This window comes from Bos indicus, chromosome 8, assembly GCF_029378745.1.
Source record: "Bos indicus isolate NIAB-ARS_2022 breed Sahiwal x Tharparkar chromosome 8, NIAB-ARS_B.indTharparkar_mat_pri_1.0, whole genome shotgun sequence".
NCBI classification, from domain to species: Eukaryota; Metazoa; Chordata; class Mammalia; order Artiodactyla; family Bovidae; genus Bos; species Bos indicus.
Window position 1 is genome coordinate 112,394,740 of NC_091767.1, and position 16,888 is coordinate 112,411,627.

Below are 16,888 nucleotides of genomic sequence, written 5' to 3' on the forward strand. Positions count from 1 at the left end.
TGATTCCCATAACAATGTGTGGTTTCTGAGAGCTCGAGATTGCACCTAAAGGTATGTGTTACTTCAATCGTCTGCAGGTGTGTTGTACTTAATTCATTAAAGATGCATTTCAGAGTCCTTTAGAAAATATTACCTCATCGATGTGAGCAGGGGTTGCCAGGAAGTGTGACCTGCACAGTCTCGAGCCTGCTGACCAGGGAACGCAGCCCCACCTGGGGGGGGGGGTACCTGGCAGACGGGCAGAGGAGGAGCAGCCTCACCATCAGCGCCTCTGAAGTGCCTGGGCCCCTGCTCCGCTCAGAGTTCCTCTTTTTCTTTACTTTTTTTTAATTGCGAAATCTATATTAGAAAAGAATATCAGTTATAACTTATAGACCTGCACGTTATGCATTGTTGTCGTTCAGTCACTGAGTCGTGTCTGACTCTGAGACCCCATGGACTGCAGCACACCAGGCTCCTCTGTCTTACAATATCTCTGGAAGTTTGCTCATCGAGTCGGTGATGCCATCCAACCATCTTGTCCTCTGCTGCCCCTTCTCCTTTTGCCTGCAATCTTTCCCAGCCTCAGAGTCTTTTCCAATGAGTGTGTTTATTATACAAATATGTGCATATGTATGTCGAATGAAAAAAATGCACAGCCTTAAAGCTGAGAATGATGCTTTATTCGGAGGACAAAACTGAGGACTTGAGCCCTGGACACAGCCTCTCAGATGCTTCTGAGGGATGGCTCTGAAGAGGTGAGGGGGGAGCCAGGATCTATAGGAGTTTTTGCAACAGAGACCAGCTAGTCGCAACATCAAAAGATCACTATTCACAAAAGGAAGCGAGACATGTCTAGTTAAGGAGTTTGGCCCTTTTCTATGTGTGAGAAGGTGCGAAGCCTGGGCTCACTGACACCTTTCTTTCGACCTGCACCCCGGCTGCCAGGGCCCAGTGGCCTGTGTCTGCCCATCCTGGGCCCCCCGGGATGACTGACGATTGATGGGGGCATCCCCTCTCCACCCTGAGTCTCCTTAGGCCTCACCTTCGGGGGCTTTCAGGGCTCGATGGCTGCAGCCTCCTTTGTGTGCTGACGCTGCAGCAGCATTTTTCATTCGCACATATAATGGTCAAGATTTCCCAGTTACCTTTACCACTGTAGGGACCTGGTGTGGCATTGTGATGTGCTAATTTCACCCCCGGGTGCCTGGCAAAGGCCCCAGTAGAGCCGGAGCCCTGCCTGGTAGTGGGAAGCCCAGGAGATGACCTGGAAGCCCAGTGGCAGCTAAGGAAGGGGCCGTCTTGTGGCCCGAACCCTTTGCCCCAGGTTACTCTAGGCAGCCAGTGTCAGATTATGTTGATCTGCTTGCTGTGAGGAAGAGCCCTACTGCCTGGAATTTGGTGTCAGAGGGGAAAATACAACAAGCTGTTTAATTTCATTTAGCTGTTGATGCATGCACCCAGTAATCCCTAAGGTGTGGTCACCGGGTCACTGCTGCACCAGACGCTGGCTCAGAGGGTGGACAGAGCAGGCAATCCTGGCCTCAGGGAGCTGCTGGACACGGCTGTGGTCCAGTGAGAGGAAGAAAAAGACGACAGCTGTGTTTCTGGGGAAGAAAAAGGTCGGTGTGGGAGAAATTTAAAGCAAAGAGGTTTGGTGGGGTAAAAAAAACAGTTCATTGAGCTGTTTCACAATTTCATCACTGAAACTACCTTGATTCCTATCAGTACATTTCTGGTAATTTACTTGAAACAACGGGAATGTCAACTATCAACCTTGGGGCCCAGACCTGGTAACCCAAGGGCTGGCAGGAAGAAACCCAATCAACCCAGACCCCAAGCACGGCTGCTCTGCTGGGTATTGAAAGATACTGATTCCTGTTTCTCTAAATGACATTTTTAAGCTCGCTTTCACAGCAACCACACATAGGCGTAACCTCTAGTTGAGCCTGAGCTGCAGTCAGAATGGCGGCTTCTCCGTGGCTGTACCGTCAGGGCGCAGCCCGGCCCGGCCGTGAGGTCAGCCGGAGCCGCCCAGCTCTGCGCGGGGTTCGTGCTCCAGGCTCACCTCGCTGGAGCTCCCTCTGCGTTTCCCAAGCTCAAGCCCAGGAGGCCTGCGCTACAAGACCCATTGGGCCCAGGCGGACCAAGGGCTCGGTTCTGGGTTTTGAGGGATTGGCTCTCCCAGGGCCCCGCAGGGCTGCGATGCTCAGGCAGGGTCTGGGCCGAAGCCGCTCTCGGAGCCTCTTCTGAGACTCACCTGAAGGGAAGACCTGCCGACCCGGCGGCCGCCCGGCTGCTCCGGCTTTGCGGAGCGACTTTGGCCCAGAGCCAGGCTCGTCTCCGGAAGCCAGAGCGGCGGTCGTTCAGAGCGCGGCCAGCAGGTGGCGCTGCAGGCCTCGCGTGACGGGTCCCCGCGGGCCCGCGGATTCCGGGCCCGGCTCTCGCTCCTTCCAGCCGCGGCTGACCGGAAGGCGGGCCCCATGAGCCCCGCGCCTCAAGGCTAGGCGGGCGTCCCCACCCTAACGGGCGAGGGTGAAGTTGCAGAAACCCAGGGCAGCGTCCCACTTCCCCGGAAAAGATCGGGGAGGTCCCTGAAGGCAGCCAAGCCCGTCTCAGCCGCCATTGCTGGTGAGCGCCACGGTCTCCATCTTCCACACGGAGACCGTCTCCTCTGTTCACCTGGAGGTGAGGCTTTCTTCAGGGTCGAGTTCGCTCTAAAATCCCTGAGTTTAAATTTGGTGATTCAGGTCATTCCGCTCCTTCTCCTCTGTTCGGTGATTTCAGAATCTTTCTTGGAAGGTCTTCTAGGATGAAGGGACCCGGGTTTCTGTCCCAGCAGAAAGGAGGAAAGTTGCAGCCACGAGGACGAAGTCGTGACAACACAGACGCGTGGCGGGGCCGCTGGAGAGCAAGCGGGTGGGAGTCCGACGGCCAGGGGCAGATGGGGGTGCGCTGGGAAGCCCCCCTCAGCCGACCCAGTGGTCAGGCCGGGTGGACCCAGAGGGAGCACCTACCACTCCAGTCTCTACTCGGTCTCTACTCCAGACTCTACTCCATCTCTACTCCAGTCTCTACTCCATCTCTACTCCAGTCTCTACTCCATCTCTACTCCAGTCTCTACTCCATCTCTACCCAGTCTCTACCCCTGTCACTACCCCAGTCTGTACTCCAGTCTGTACCCCAGTCTCTACTCCATCTCTACCCTGTCTCTACTCCAGTCTCTACTCCATCTGTACTCCAGTCTCTACTCTGTCTCTACTGGGGTCTCTACTCCATCTCTACTCCAGTCTTTACCCCTGTCACTACCCCAGTCTCTACTCCTGTCTCTACTCCAGTCTCTACCCCAGTCTCTACTCTGTCTCTACGCCAGTCTCTACTCCTGTCTCTACTCTGTCTCTACTCCAGTCTCTACCCCTGTCATTACCCCAGTCTCTACTCCTGTCTCTACTCCAGTCTCTATGCCATCTCTACTCTTACTGTAGTCTCTACCCCAGTCTCTATTCCAGTCTCTACTCCATCTCTACTGGGGTCTCTACCCCAGACTCTACTCCAGTCTCTACTCCATCTCTACTGGGGTCTCTACTCCATCTCTACTCCGGTCTCTACCCCTGTCACTACCCCAGTCTCTACTCCGTCTCTACTCCAGTCTCTACTCTGTCTCTACCCCAGTCTCTACTCTGTCTCTACTCCAGTCTCTACTCCGTCTCTACTCCAGTCTCTAGTCCATCTCTACTGGGGTCTCTACCCCAGACTCTGCTCCAGTCTCTACTCCGTCTCTACTCCAGTCTCTACCCCTGTCACTACCCCAGTCTCTACTCCGTCTCTACTCCAGTCTCTACTCCGTCTCTACTCCAGTCTCTACCCCTGTCACTACCCCAGTCTCTACTCTGTCTCTACTCCAGTCTCTACTTTGTCTCTACCCCAGTCTCTACTCCGTCTCTACTCCAGTCTCTACCCCTGTCACTACCCCAGTCTCTACTCTGTCTCTACTCCAGTCTCTACTCTGTCTCTACTCTAGTCTCTACTCCGTCTCTACTCCAGTCTGTACTCCATCTCTACTGGGGTCTCTACTCCGTCTCTACTCCAGTCTCTACTCCGTCTCTACTCCAGTCTCTACCCCTGTCACTACCCCAGTCTCTACTCCAGTCTCTACTCCATCTCTACTGGGGTCTCTACCCCAGACTCTACTCCAGTCTCTACTCCATCTCTACTGGGGTCTCTACTCCATCTCTACTCCAGTCTCTACCCCTGTCACTACCCCAGTCTCTACTCCATCTCTACTCCAGTCTCTACTCTGTCTCTACCCCAGTCCCTACTCCTGTCTCTACTCTGTCTCTACTCCGGTCTCTACCCCTGTCACTACCCCAGTCTCTACTCCGTCTCTACTCCAGTCTCTACTCTGTCTCTACCCCAGTCTCTACTCCGTCTCTACTCCAGTCTCTACTCCGTCTCTACTCCAGTCTCTACTCCGTCTCTACTCCAGTCTCTACCCCTGTCACTACCCCAGTCTCTACTCTGTCTCTACTCCAGTCTCTACCCCTGTCACTACCCCAGTCTCTACTCCGTCTCTACTCCAGTCTCTACTCTGTCTCTACCCCAGTCCCTACTCCTGTCTCTACTCTGTCTCTACTCCGGTCTCTACCCCTGTCACTACCCCAGTCTCTACTCCGTCTCTACTCCAGTCTCTACTCTGTCTCTACTCCAGTCTCTACTCCATCTCTACTCCAGTCTCTAGTCCATCTCTACTGGGGTCTCTACCCCAGACTCTGCTCCAGTCTCTACTCCGTCTCTACTCCAGTCTCTACCCCTGTCACTACCCCAGTCTCTACTCCGTCTCTACTCCAGTCTCTACTCCGTCTCTACTCCAGTCTCTACCCCTGTCACTACCCCAGTCTCTACTCTGTCTCTACTCCAGTCTCTACTTTGTCTCTACCCCAGTCTCTACTCCGTCTCTACTCCAGTCTCTACCCCTGTCACTACCCCAGTCTCTACTCTGTCTCTACTCCAGTCTCTACTCTGTCTCTACTCTAGTCTCTACTCCGTCTCTACTCCAGTCTGTACTCCATCTCTACTGGGGTCTCTACTCCGTCTCTACTCCAGTCTCTACTCCGTCTCTACTCCAGTCTCTACCCCTGTCACTACCCCAGTCTCTACTCCAGTCTCTACTCCGTCTCTACTGTGGTCTCTACTCCATCTCTACTCCAGTCTCTACCCCTGTCACTACCCCAGTCTCTACTCTGTCTCTACTCCAGTCTCTACCCCTGTCACTACCCCAGTCTCTACTCTGTCTCTACTCCAGTCTCTACTCCGTCTCTACTCCAGTCTCTACTCCGTCTCTACTCCAGTCTCTACCCCTGTCACTACCCCAGTCTCTACTCTGTCTCTACTCCAGTCTCTACTCTGTCTCTACCCCAATCTCTACCCCTGTCACTACCCCAGTCTCTACTACTGTCTCTACTCCGTCTCTACTGGGGTCTCTACTCCGTCTCTACTCCAGTCTCTACCCCTGTCACTACCCCAGTCTCTACTCCGTCTCTACTGGAGTCTCTACTCCATCTCTACTGGGGTCTCTACTCCGTGTCTACTCCAGTCTCTACCCCTGTCACTACCCCAGTCTCTACTCCAGTCTCTATGCCATCTCTACTCTTACTGTAGTCTCTACCCCAGTCTCTACTCCGTCTGTACTGGGGCCTCTACCCCAGACTCTACTCCAGTCTCTACTCTGTCTCTACTCCAGTCTCTACCCCTGTCACTACCCCAGTCTCTACTCTGTCTCTACTCCAGTCTCTACTCTGTCTCTACCCCAGTCTCTACTCTGTCTCTACTCCAGTCTCTACTCCAGTCTCTACTCCGTCTCTACTCCAGTCTCTACTCCGTCTCTACTCCAGTCTCTACCCCTGTCACTACCCCAGTCTCTACTCTGTCTCTACTCCAGTCTCTACTCTTTCTCTACTCCAGTCTCTACTCCGTCTCTACTCCAGTCTCTACTCCATCTTTACTGGGGTCTCTACTCCGTCTCTACTCCAGTCTCTACCCCTGTCACTACACCAGTCTCTATTCCTGTCTCTACTCCAGTCTCTATGCCATCTCTACTCTTACTCTAGTCTCTACCCCAGTCTCTACTCCAGTCTGTACTCTGTCTCTACTGGGGTCTCTATCCCAGTCTCTACTCCAGTCTCTACTCTGTCTCTACTCCAGTCTCTACTCCATCTCTACTGGGGTCTCTACCCCAGACTCTACTCCAGTCTCTACTCTGTCTCTACTCCAGTCTCTACTCCGTCTCTACTGGGGTCTCTACTCCGTCTCTACTCAAGTCTCTACCCCGTCACTACCCCAGTCTCTACTCTGTCTCTACTCCAGTCTCTACTCCGTCACTACCCCAGTCTCTACTCCGTCTCTACTCCAGTCTCTACTCCGTCTCTACTGGGGTCTCTTCTCTGTCTCTACTGGGGTCTCTAATCTGTCTCTACTCCAGTCTCTACTCCATCACTACCCCAGTCTCTACTCCATCTCTATTCCAGTCTCTACTCCGTCTCTACTGGGGTCTCTACTCCGTCTCTACTCCAGTCTCTACCGCAGTCTGTACTCCTTTTCTCTCTCACACTGCTGCTCTGGCAGACGGTTCTCTCCTCTTGGTCCACGTTTGAAGTTTGCTGATTTCTTTGTTTCCTCTGTGAAACTCTCTCCTGCAAGCGTTCCTCCCCCAGGCATTCCCTGGACACTTTTCAGCTCTGTCACCACCTCCAGGTCTGGTGACCGCCACACACTCTGCTTCTTTATTTCAGTCATCAGTTGTTCAGCCTCCTAGGGCTCCTCGAGTCTGGGAACCCCCACCTCCCTCAGCCCATTGGCACAAGTCCCGAGAGAGCTGCCTGGTCTTTCTCACCCTCAGCCTTGGTCATAGAGTCTCCTCCAGATGAAAGGGCCTTGTGCCTAATCCTGCCTCCTTAGTGATAAAACACACAGCTCAGTTGAGTTCCCTTCTCCCCAACTCTTCTCAGAGTGATGACGCCACAGGCCTCATGTAGAGAGAGCGGCTCCTCTCCCTCCAGAACATAAGAGCCCCCAGGGAGGAGGTGGGCTCACCACCCGGGGATGAAGGGTCAATGGGCAGAGCTGTTTCATTTCCCTGAAACCTGGTGCTTCCTCCCGCCCCGTCGACAGCCAGCCCCTAGGAGAGACCTGCAGAGACCTGAGCGTCACGAGTCCCCATCTTCTCTGAGGGGAGAGCCCCGGTAGTGAAGGTACTTCCTGAGAGATCGGGGTGGGAACGAGGCCCTGAGTGTGGATGCCTGACCCTGTGGGGTCCTACGACCAGCAGTTCCTGCCACTCCTGGGCGCCTGGAAGCTCCTAGAGTCCCAACCCAGCCAGGCGCCTGATCAGGCCCCGGGTGGCCTGCATCCCCACCACCCGCTTCCAAAGCCCCCACATCGGCCTGGCTTTCACTCCTGTGGGAATGGCTGCGTCCTGCGGGCACATGGAAACCCGGGGCGTGCGGGGCCAGCACCTCACCTTGGCCTCCAGGATAAAGGACTCAGGCTTTGCTGGAAAGACCATCAGACATGTTTCGTCTGACTTTCTTCTCTCAGACTCTTCATTCCAACGAGATCGTTCATCCATCAGTAGGGAAAATCCTTGCCTTAATCCCAATTGTAGCATTAATTGTGGAAAACACCCCACGGAGCCGAGAGGTTTGAAAACTAGTAACAGCTGCTAAGAAAAGTGTGATTTCTTTGGCTTTATTTTAAATACATGTGTACATATTACATGAAACACACAAATATCATACAAGTAGTAGGAAAAAGCCAAGTGGTAGATATGAGGAAATATTTCTAAGATCTTTAATTTTGTGAAGCAAAACTACATTCATCTACAGCTAAAACTGTCATTTTAAATAGTAAGCTAAGCATAGAATTTAAGAATAGGATTATAAAGCTCTTTATATTCATAAAATAATTAAAACAAATTTCATAAAGTAACAGGGATTTTAGTCATTGTGAAATAATACATAAATGTAAGGTTGTGATTCTTTAAAATTCAGTTTACTTACAATAGCACATTGACTGTGTCAATGACAGACGTTTAAGGTAGCAGATTTGAAGTCTTAGTAATACAAATATAATTGGTTTTAAAAATGTAATGTTTCATGGTATTTCATCTAAACAGGTAATCTCAATCCTCTGCAGTTACTATAGTGAGGTGTTTGGTATGTATTTTGCTCTTGTTGTAATAAATGTTCAGTACCACCTCATATATCAGAGGAGACCTGGACCCTTCAGGAAGGGGTGCAGGAAGGGGGAGGGTGGGACGACTTATGACCCAGACGTGTGCGTTCAGGGCACCATTATTCCTTAATTACGGCCTGCGTAAACCTCACACTGCATTTGCCAGAAAACAGACTCATTCACACAACACTGAGAGGGAGACAAAGGCAACTAGCTTGACATTTAATTCAGCAGGTTCTAAAAATGTGAGTAGAAACAAATAGAAAGACTCAAGACTTGGAACAGGGACACAATACAATCCTGAGGTCAGGCAACCAAAACAGAATGGAATTAAAGTTAGCCACTGAACAGCAACGACAAAAACAGAGTAAAAGATAGTGAGGATATCAGTGTGAACTGTAGTGGGGGAGACAGTTTTGTCAGGAAATCACTGAGGTCGAAACCCGACTGCGGGGACTGGGCATCGGTTGCACGGGAAGCTCGCCCTTGGCTCCTGGGGATGTTTGCCTCCCTCGCTCTCCGCTGCCTCCCTCCATCTCACTGGGCCTCACTCCCTCCTGGAAGGAACTGCAGGCACTCAACAGTCAAAGGCAGGCAAACATCCATCTGTGTCTGTGAACAGGTGCCAGAGCCTCACACGAAGGGAAGCTGGTAGAAGGTCTTGTTGGGATTCACTTTTGAACTTTTTCGCATTTGAAATGGAAAATGAAGAAATGTAGAATTATACATATCAGTTCAGTTCACTCAGTCGTGTCCAACTCTTTGTGACCATGGACTGCAGCACGCCAGGCCTCCCTGTCCATCACCAACTCCTGGGCTTGCTCAAACTCATGTCCATTGAGTCAGTGATGCCATCCAACCATCTCATCCTCTGTCGCCCCCTTCTCCTCTCGCCTTCAGTCTTTCCCAGCATCAGGGTCTTTTCTAAGGAGTCAGTTCTTTACATCAGGTGGCCGAAGTATTGGAGCTTCAGCTTTAGCATCAGTCCTTCCAATAAATATTCAGGACTGATTTCCTTTAGGATTGACTAGTTTGATCTCTTTGCAGTCCAAGGGACTTTTAAGAGTCTTCTCCAACACCACAATTCAAAGCATCAGTTCTTCGATGCTCAGCTTTCTTTATGGTCCAACTCTCACATCCATACATGACTACTGGGAAAACCATAGCTTTGACTATATGGACCTTTGTTGGCAAAGTAATGTCTACTTTGTACTATTTTTAGATAAAAGTCCAAGAAGACAAATAAAAGCTGTAAAGATTTTTAAAAATCCTATTACTCTTTGAAGATGATGTGTTTGTTTACTCAGTAAAACCAAGAGATAATAATAAAGAAAACTACCACTTTTTATTGAATGAAATTATAGAACAATCAGGGATTCATATATAACATTCATGGATAGGAAAACCTGTTGGCAACAAGATGCCTTCTGCTTCCAAATGAATTACAAATTCTCTCTGGTTCTAATAAAAATTCCAACAGGTTTTTACATGGACCTTGAAAATGGCACCTAAAAACTTATAAACAAAATTAAAAAGTGGAGTGGTGACATTTCCTACTAAGTATCAAGGTGCTACGATAGTTAGAATGGTTTTGCTGTTGTTCAGTTGCCCAGCCGTATCATGGGCTGCAGCGTGCCAGGCCTCCCTGTCCCTCACCATCTCCTGAGTTTTGCCCAGGTTCATGTCCATTGCATTGATGATACCATCCAGCCATCTCATCCTCTGACACCCTCTTCTGCCCTCAGTCTTTCCCAGCAGCAGGGATTTTTCCAGTGGGTCAGCTATTCACATTAGGTGACCAAAATACTGGAGCTTCAGCTTCAGCATCAGTCCTTCCAATGAGTATAATGATAAGTATACTGAAATAAAGATAACCTCACCAGTAATCAGGATGGTGCAGAATAAAACTCTGTGATACCACTTACGTTCACCAAGTGGTTAAAAAATACACAGTCCGGAAATACCACATTCTGGTCAGCGTCTAAAATCACATGAGATCATGAAGTGTTGCGTTGAGGGTAAACCTCCCAAAGACCTGTTTTTATAGTTTAGTCACTAAATCGTGTCTGACTCTTTCCAACCCCGTGGACTGTAGCCCACCAGGCTCCTCTGTTCATGGGATTTCCCAGGCAAGAATACCAGAGTGGGTTGCCATTTCTTCCTCCAGGGGATCTTCCAACCCAGGATTGAACCCGAGTCTCCTGCTTTGCAGGCAGACTTTATCACTGAGCTTCCAGGGAAGCTTCCACCCAGCACCTGAGACAGCCGCTTAAAACTAGTGAACACGGTGAGCACCTGCCCATCCCCCACGGCTGCACCTTGAGGAATTTATCACACAAATCCCAAGGGACGTAGAATCATCTTCATGGCCAGGTTATTTGTAAAAGAGAAACACTGGAAATGTCAGGGACCGTTACAGGAGAATGGAAAAATATATTGCATTATATCCTTTGCAGAGAGCCGTAATATTTTATTATCAGTTAGGTAGTATTTGTTCTTAAAGAAACTAAGTTATCCTAATTGGATCCTTCAAGATTTCAAGATACCAAATTATCATAATTTAAAATTCTGTCCCTAACAAAAGTATTTGTTTTATGCATTTTCCTCTTAAATAAATGGATTTCCTTTTCTTCTCTGCCACAACCCCCTCCCCACTCTACAGTTATGAAGTGAAGATATTTTCTGTGCTTTCAATTTTCTTAAAATCCAAGCAAACCAAACCAATATTTCTAATCTTATAGTGTTTGAAATGAGAAAATCTAGCACCTTAAAATGTAGGTCCCCACTTGGAGTAAATAGCAGGGAATTTTTTAAAATCAGTTTTAGCAATCCTGGACCTACTGATGGCACCCGAACTTTTAAACGATGGGTCAGCAGGTTTGCCTGCGCACAGGGAAAGAGACTGTGAATGCTCAAGTGATGGCCTGCTTGACCTCGAAACCTGTGAGCCTGCCTTCTTCACAGATTACACCTCTACCCAGTAAAGATGCTCTTCACTGTTATTGGGGAAAAAAAAAAAAAAACGAAAAACCCTTAACATAAACATCATGGACTACAGAAGCTGAGTTATCTCTCCAATGTGTATACGTAAACAATCATTTTTCCTTTGTTTTCTTTTAAGCAATACAAACTCTGTACTCTTGCCCGGAAAATCCCATGGACGGAGGAGCCTGGTGGGCTGCAGTCCATGGGGTCGCTAAGAGTCGGACACGACTGAGTGACTTCACTTTCACTTTTCACTTTTATGCATTGGAGGAGGAAATGGCAACCCACCCCAGTGTTCTTGCCTGGAGAATCCCAGGGATGGCGGGGCCTGGTGGGCTGCCGTCTATGGGGTCGCAGAGTCGGACACAACTGAAGCGACTTAGCAGCATCAAGTTTTTATGATTTGTTCTGGGTTTATTTGTGTTTATTCTCTAGTCATTTCTCTACATATTTCTCATACCTTAGTTTTAATGGAGTGCTATTCTAAAACATCTCTTTTAGACGAACTATTTTTTTTGCCACTTCCAAACCTGAGAGTTACAGCTCTAAATATGAAGTCATTTTGCTGAATTTTATTTGATAACCATAATACCATATTACTTATATTTCTAATAATCAGATATTTATTTCTAGTAAAAGTTTCCAGTATGGTTTGAGGATAAATACTGTTTAATTATTAGCGTAAAGATGATTGTGCATAGTCACAATCAGGTTGTATTTAGTTGCTGATGGGTTTTCCTCCTAGGAGACTGAGTTCCAGGAGTAACAACTCTGCCTGTTTTCCTTATCACAGAATTCCCTCAGGCACGTAGTAGGGGAACAAGCCTTCCTGGGTTTGCTTACAGCAGTTAAGTAAATTCCTACCACCGCATGTATTAGCATGGAAGCATCTCACAAGAGCTACTGAACCAGAAAACCGCTCGTCTCCCTGTCGCAAGCAGCCAATCCCTGTTTTATTAGGGGTTTGTGTGTGTGAGACACACACACGAGAAGAGGCAAACATCAACCTGAGGTCAGTCATTTTAAAAACTGAGGCCATCAACTTAAAAATAGGAAAGAAAATGCTGCATTTCTTTCCTATTATTATTTATTTTGTCTGCTGGTTATTATGGAAAACAGTTTGTTAATAGATGAGGGGTGTGTTGAAAAATCATCTGCTCTTGGTCAAAGAAATAAGATGCTATCGGTGCAAAGCCATTACAATATTATTTTATGCTAATTCTCCAAGTCATAAATAGTCCATAAAGACATTTTAAAAGCATAAGCAGGAGGTAAGCAAGTTTTCTTAGGGAAGTTGATTGTTAAGGGGACCAGAGATGCAGAATCACAGCTACACTGAACAATGACGTGTATACATTTATACATTTATATATAATCAAACACAGATTTAATAGACGAAGATACAACATGTAACCTAGTTCCTAGAAGTTTAAAGCTACTTTCAAACTAAAGCATCAGTACTTTGTAATTGAAGTTTATAGTGTTTTTACTTTATTTAAGGCACGAGATAATGGGTAAACATTTCATAAAAAGAAACTCACTTTTCTGCTTCGTTTCTCACACCTTCCTGAGCATCCTGCTGGGAACACTGGCCTATAAAATTATAATCTTTTACTGTGGTTGAACTTGTAATAACTAAAAAAGTGACTCTAGGTATATATTTTTTCTGAAAATATTCTCAATATACAAATTCCAACAACTTTGAAAATCACATGGCTTTGTAACCTTGGGAGATTAGAATTATTTTAAAATTTGCACATGAAGTAAAGATTTTAAAATGTATTTATAGTCTCAACATTTTACAGTCAGCTAATTCAAATGAAATGCCCTATAACTGCACTTGATTTCAAAATTCTTTTGAGGCGTCTACTTTTTTATTCCTGCTGGCTTGGGTAACCCCACTGCCTGGTCGGGTGACAGTCCCAGGAGGCCTGCAGTGACCGTGTCCCATGCGAGGGTGGGATACCCTGGCTCCATCTCCCCATGGAAGCGTGAACTCTGGTGAACCCGCCCGGTTCCTGCCGTCTCTAATCCCCTTGGAGCTCACCTGACAGGCCCGCTTTGGCGTCGGCTCTCAGAAGACCCTCTGGTGCTGGCGATGGTCCAGCCTCATCACACCTGCAGGGACTTTCTGACACTCCTGGCTGCAACCTGGCTGGAACCCTCCAGACACCCCGGGCCCTTCTGCCTCCTCCCCTTCAGTTTGCTCGACCTTCCAGTGCAGAAGCCACAGTCTGGGGTCAGACAAGCCTGTGTGAGGGGTTTTGTCATAATTTCAACAAGGAGCAGCCATATGCTGCCAAGGTCAATCAGGCCCGAATTCCTTCACGCATGAGGCGCACGGCACAGGGCTGAGGCACTTTGTCACACAGCGACTCAAGTCAACACAACACCATCTTTTGTCTTCTCAATGGGTCCTTTATTTAGTGTATTTATTGAACGTCTCCTACATGGAGTTTGAAAGACAGTGATATAGAAGCGATCAAAGCTTCCAGAGGCAATTGTGGTTGTTTGCAGTTATTGATGGGATTTCCTCTGAGTATGATTCCCACGGTGGATTTTAGACGGCTTTCTGTCAGGAATGGGTGTACAGTGTGATTCTATTTGGAACCCTTGAGACGATCAGATAAATCTCACTATCCTGAATGTGGTTCCATAGCACCATGTTGGCTTCCTAGTACTGAGCCTCCTTGTAGAGAAGAGGGCTCTGCTCCGGATTTTCCAAAGACGTCCTGTGGTGGGTTTGTCCTTCTGACACACCTCCTGATGGTCATGGTCAGTCCTGTGCTGACTTCACAGGGCAAGGCCGGGGCGTGGGTGAGTCAGTCCTGGAGCAGGATCTGGAACTTTTATGTGGGTTTCCCCTGGTGGCTCAGACGGTAAAGCATCTGCCTGCAATGCGGGAGACCCAGATTCGATTCCTGGGTCAGGAAGATCCCCTGGAGAAGGAAATGGCAATCCACTGCAGCACTCTTGCCTGGAAAATCCCATGGACGGAGGAGCCTGATAGGCTACAGTCCATGGGGTCACAAAGAGTCAGAGACGACTGAGCGACTTCACTTTCCCAGGGTTAAGTCTTGAAATCTTGAAAGAACTTATGAGCATAACTTTCTAACTCCTGAACCATTGACGATTATTCATTACTTAAAAATTTTCTGCATTAGATATTTATATTGTCTTTAAAAATGAGCTTCTCTAGTGGCTCAGTTGATGAAGAATCTGCCTGCAATGCAAGAGATTCAGTTTTGATCCCTGGGTCAGGAAGATCCCCTGGAGAGTGGGATGGCAGTCCACTCCAGTATTCTTGCCTGAGAATTCCAGGGACAGAGGAGCCTTACAGGCTACAGTCCATAGGGCTGCAAAGAGTCAGGCATGCCTGAGCGACTAACTAAAAATGTTAAATGAACTTTGGCTAGTTGTGTTTTTTCATAAATTTATCCATTTTACTGATATTTTCAAGATGACTACTCCTTAGCTATGTCTAGTATATGTCAGCCATCCCCAAACCTGCCCAGACGCCAGCATCCCCTGCAGACACCATCCCAGGGGTCTGCTCAGAACTCAGAGGGAAACACCTTTCAGCCAGTGGGTGGGGCTTTTTCCTCCAACCCACTGGTTGTGAGTTCAGCCAAAACCCTGTTGCGTTTGCTGATCATTGCCTTGATTACTCATGATCTTCCTCTTTTTTATTTGTAGACATCTTTATATATATGGACTTCCCTGGTGGCTCAGATGGTAAAGCGTCTGCTTACAATGCAGGAGACCCGGGTTCAATCCCTGGGTCGGGAAGATCTCCTGGAGAAGGGAATGGCAACACACTCCAGTATTCTTGCCTGGAAAATCCCTAGGTTGGAGGAACCTGGTAGGCTAGAGTCCGTGGGGGTCTCAAAGAATCGGACATGACTGAGCAACTTCACTTTCACTTTATACATTAGAGATATTAATCTTCTCTGTATTTATGATTGTTAAGTAAATTCTCTGTACCAGTATTCGCAAAAGCACTCCATGCTCAGCATTTATATGGTGGGTAACAAAAAACTTCAAGTTGTTTCAAAACAAAACGTGGTTAAATGACCCCATTGCTCTGGATTTTTCTGCTATAAAGAAATACCTCGAAGACCCATTTGGATAATTCTCAGTGAACAGGTGGATTATTCACAGCTGCACACATAAAAACAGTTTAGGCTCATGAATTTTATTGCATTGTGTCCCACTAACAAAAGGCCTTAAAAAGCTTGTATTTATTTATTTTTAATGCCTCATAAGAAAGCACCAGTAAGTAATAAAGCAGGCCATGAAGATTCAGGAATTATCTGTTCCCATCACACGTTCTCTCGCCTTTTGGGATTCATGTCTGCTTTGTTTGTTTTTCACCAAAACCCAGGAGCAGGGGTTGCGATTCGGGATGTTCTGAATGTTTGACCCTCACGATTATTGCTGCTGGGACATGGTCATCTTCTCTGGAACCGCTTATTACAAAACAGCTTGCAGACCTCCCAGACCTTCATTGCCAGGAAACATCAGGCTCAGCTCTGCGGATCAGCTGAGACTTCGGGACTGACGGCTGAAACATAAACAGCAAAGCCTCACACGGGCCGGTGGCATGAGGGTCAGTGCCCCAGGCAGACTCGGGGTCACCTGCTTCCTCCCCGAAGCTCCCGCTGCCCCCACCACGGGGACCCCCATCCAGATGTGCTCTCAGGCCTCCTGGGAAGTAGTCAGTGTGACAAGGTTTTTTCCATCAAGAATTCAAAACTCAGAATCAAACCTCTGCTGTGTTAGTTAATAAACCTGAAAGAAAGAAAGTGGAGTTGCTCAGTTGTGTCCGACTCTTTGCGATCCCATGGACTGTAGCCTACCAGGTTCCTCTGTCCATGGCATTCTCCAGGCAAGAATACTGGAGTAGGTTGCCATGTCCTCCTCCAGGGGATCTTCCCGACCCAGGGATCAAACCCAGGTCTCCCACATTGTAGGCAGACGCTTTACCATCTGAGCCACCAGGGAAGTTCAGTTAATAAACCTAAACACTCACAATCATAGTGTTTACACACTCCATGCTTACTAGGAAAGTGTAATAATATTTACTTAATAATCATTAATAGTCTATTTCTGAGCATGATATAAACCATACTAGAGGGTCAGCAAGGTGTAATTAATACAAGTGGGTTGATTTCAAGACATGATGGTCACCAGAGAAATCTTGCCTGGAGTGTGTGTCTGGCGTTTGCGGCTTCTTGCTGAGTTGCCCTGTTCCCAGGGGCCACAGCTTCCTGGTCAGAGGTGGAAGTTCCCTAATCTGACAAAGTGGTGACGAGCATGGAGCAAGACAGTCACCTGCCAGCACAGTTTGCTTCCACTTATTTTTGGGCCGAAAGCCAAAAAAATTACATTATTTATCCTCTCAAGAGCAGGAAAAGGAAGTCTTCTGAGAGTTACAGTGTCTGCGTTCCACAGGAGCAGGAGCAGCGGGCGAGGGGACAACTCTGCCCAAGAGGAGTTATTCAGACATTAGAAGACGCTGTTGCAGGCTTCAAAGTCCTCACAGCCTCACAGCGTGATTCTGGGAGTTTAGAGACAGTTTCACGGTGCCGTCCTACAAGGCTGCGGGCTTTCTTAGGAGCTGAAATGATTTATGACTATTTCCTTGGAGGCCACATTTCCTCCTGAGCTCCAGTTTTCTTACCTGCAAAATTAA

General features: G+C 48.0%; 1 long non-coding RNA gene across 1 annotated transcript; it reads left to right on the top strand.

Moving 5' to 3' along the window:
* The first annotated feature begins 2,400 nt into the window (after nt 1-2,400).
* Nucleotides 2,401-16,053, top strand: LOC139184676 (uncharacterized). Its single transcript, XR_011568251.1, has 4 exons — nt 2,401-2,667; nt 11,987-12,205; nt 14,890-15,055; nt 15,578-16,053. It is a non-coding gene; the product is annotated as an uncharacterized lncRNA (long non-coding RNA).
* Nucleotides 16,054-16,888: the final 835 nt, after the last annotated feature.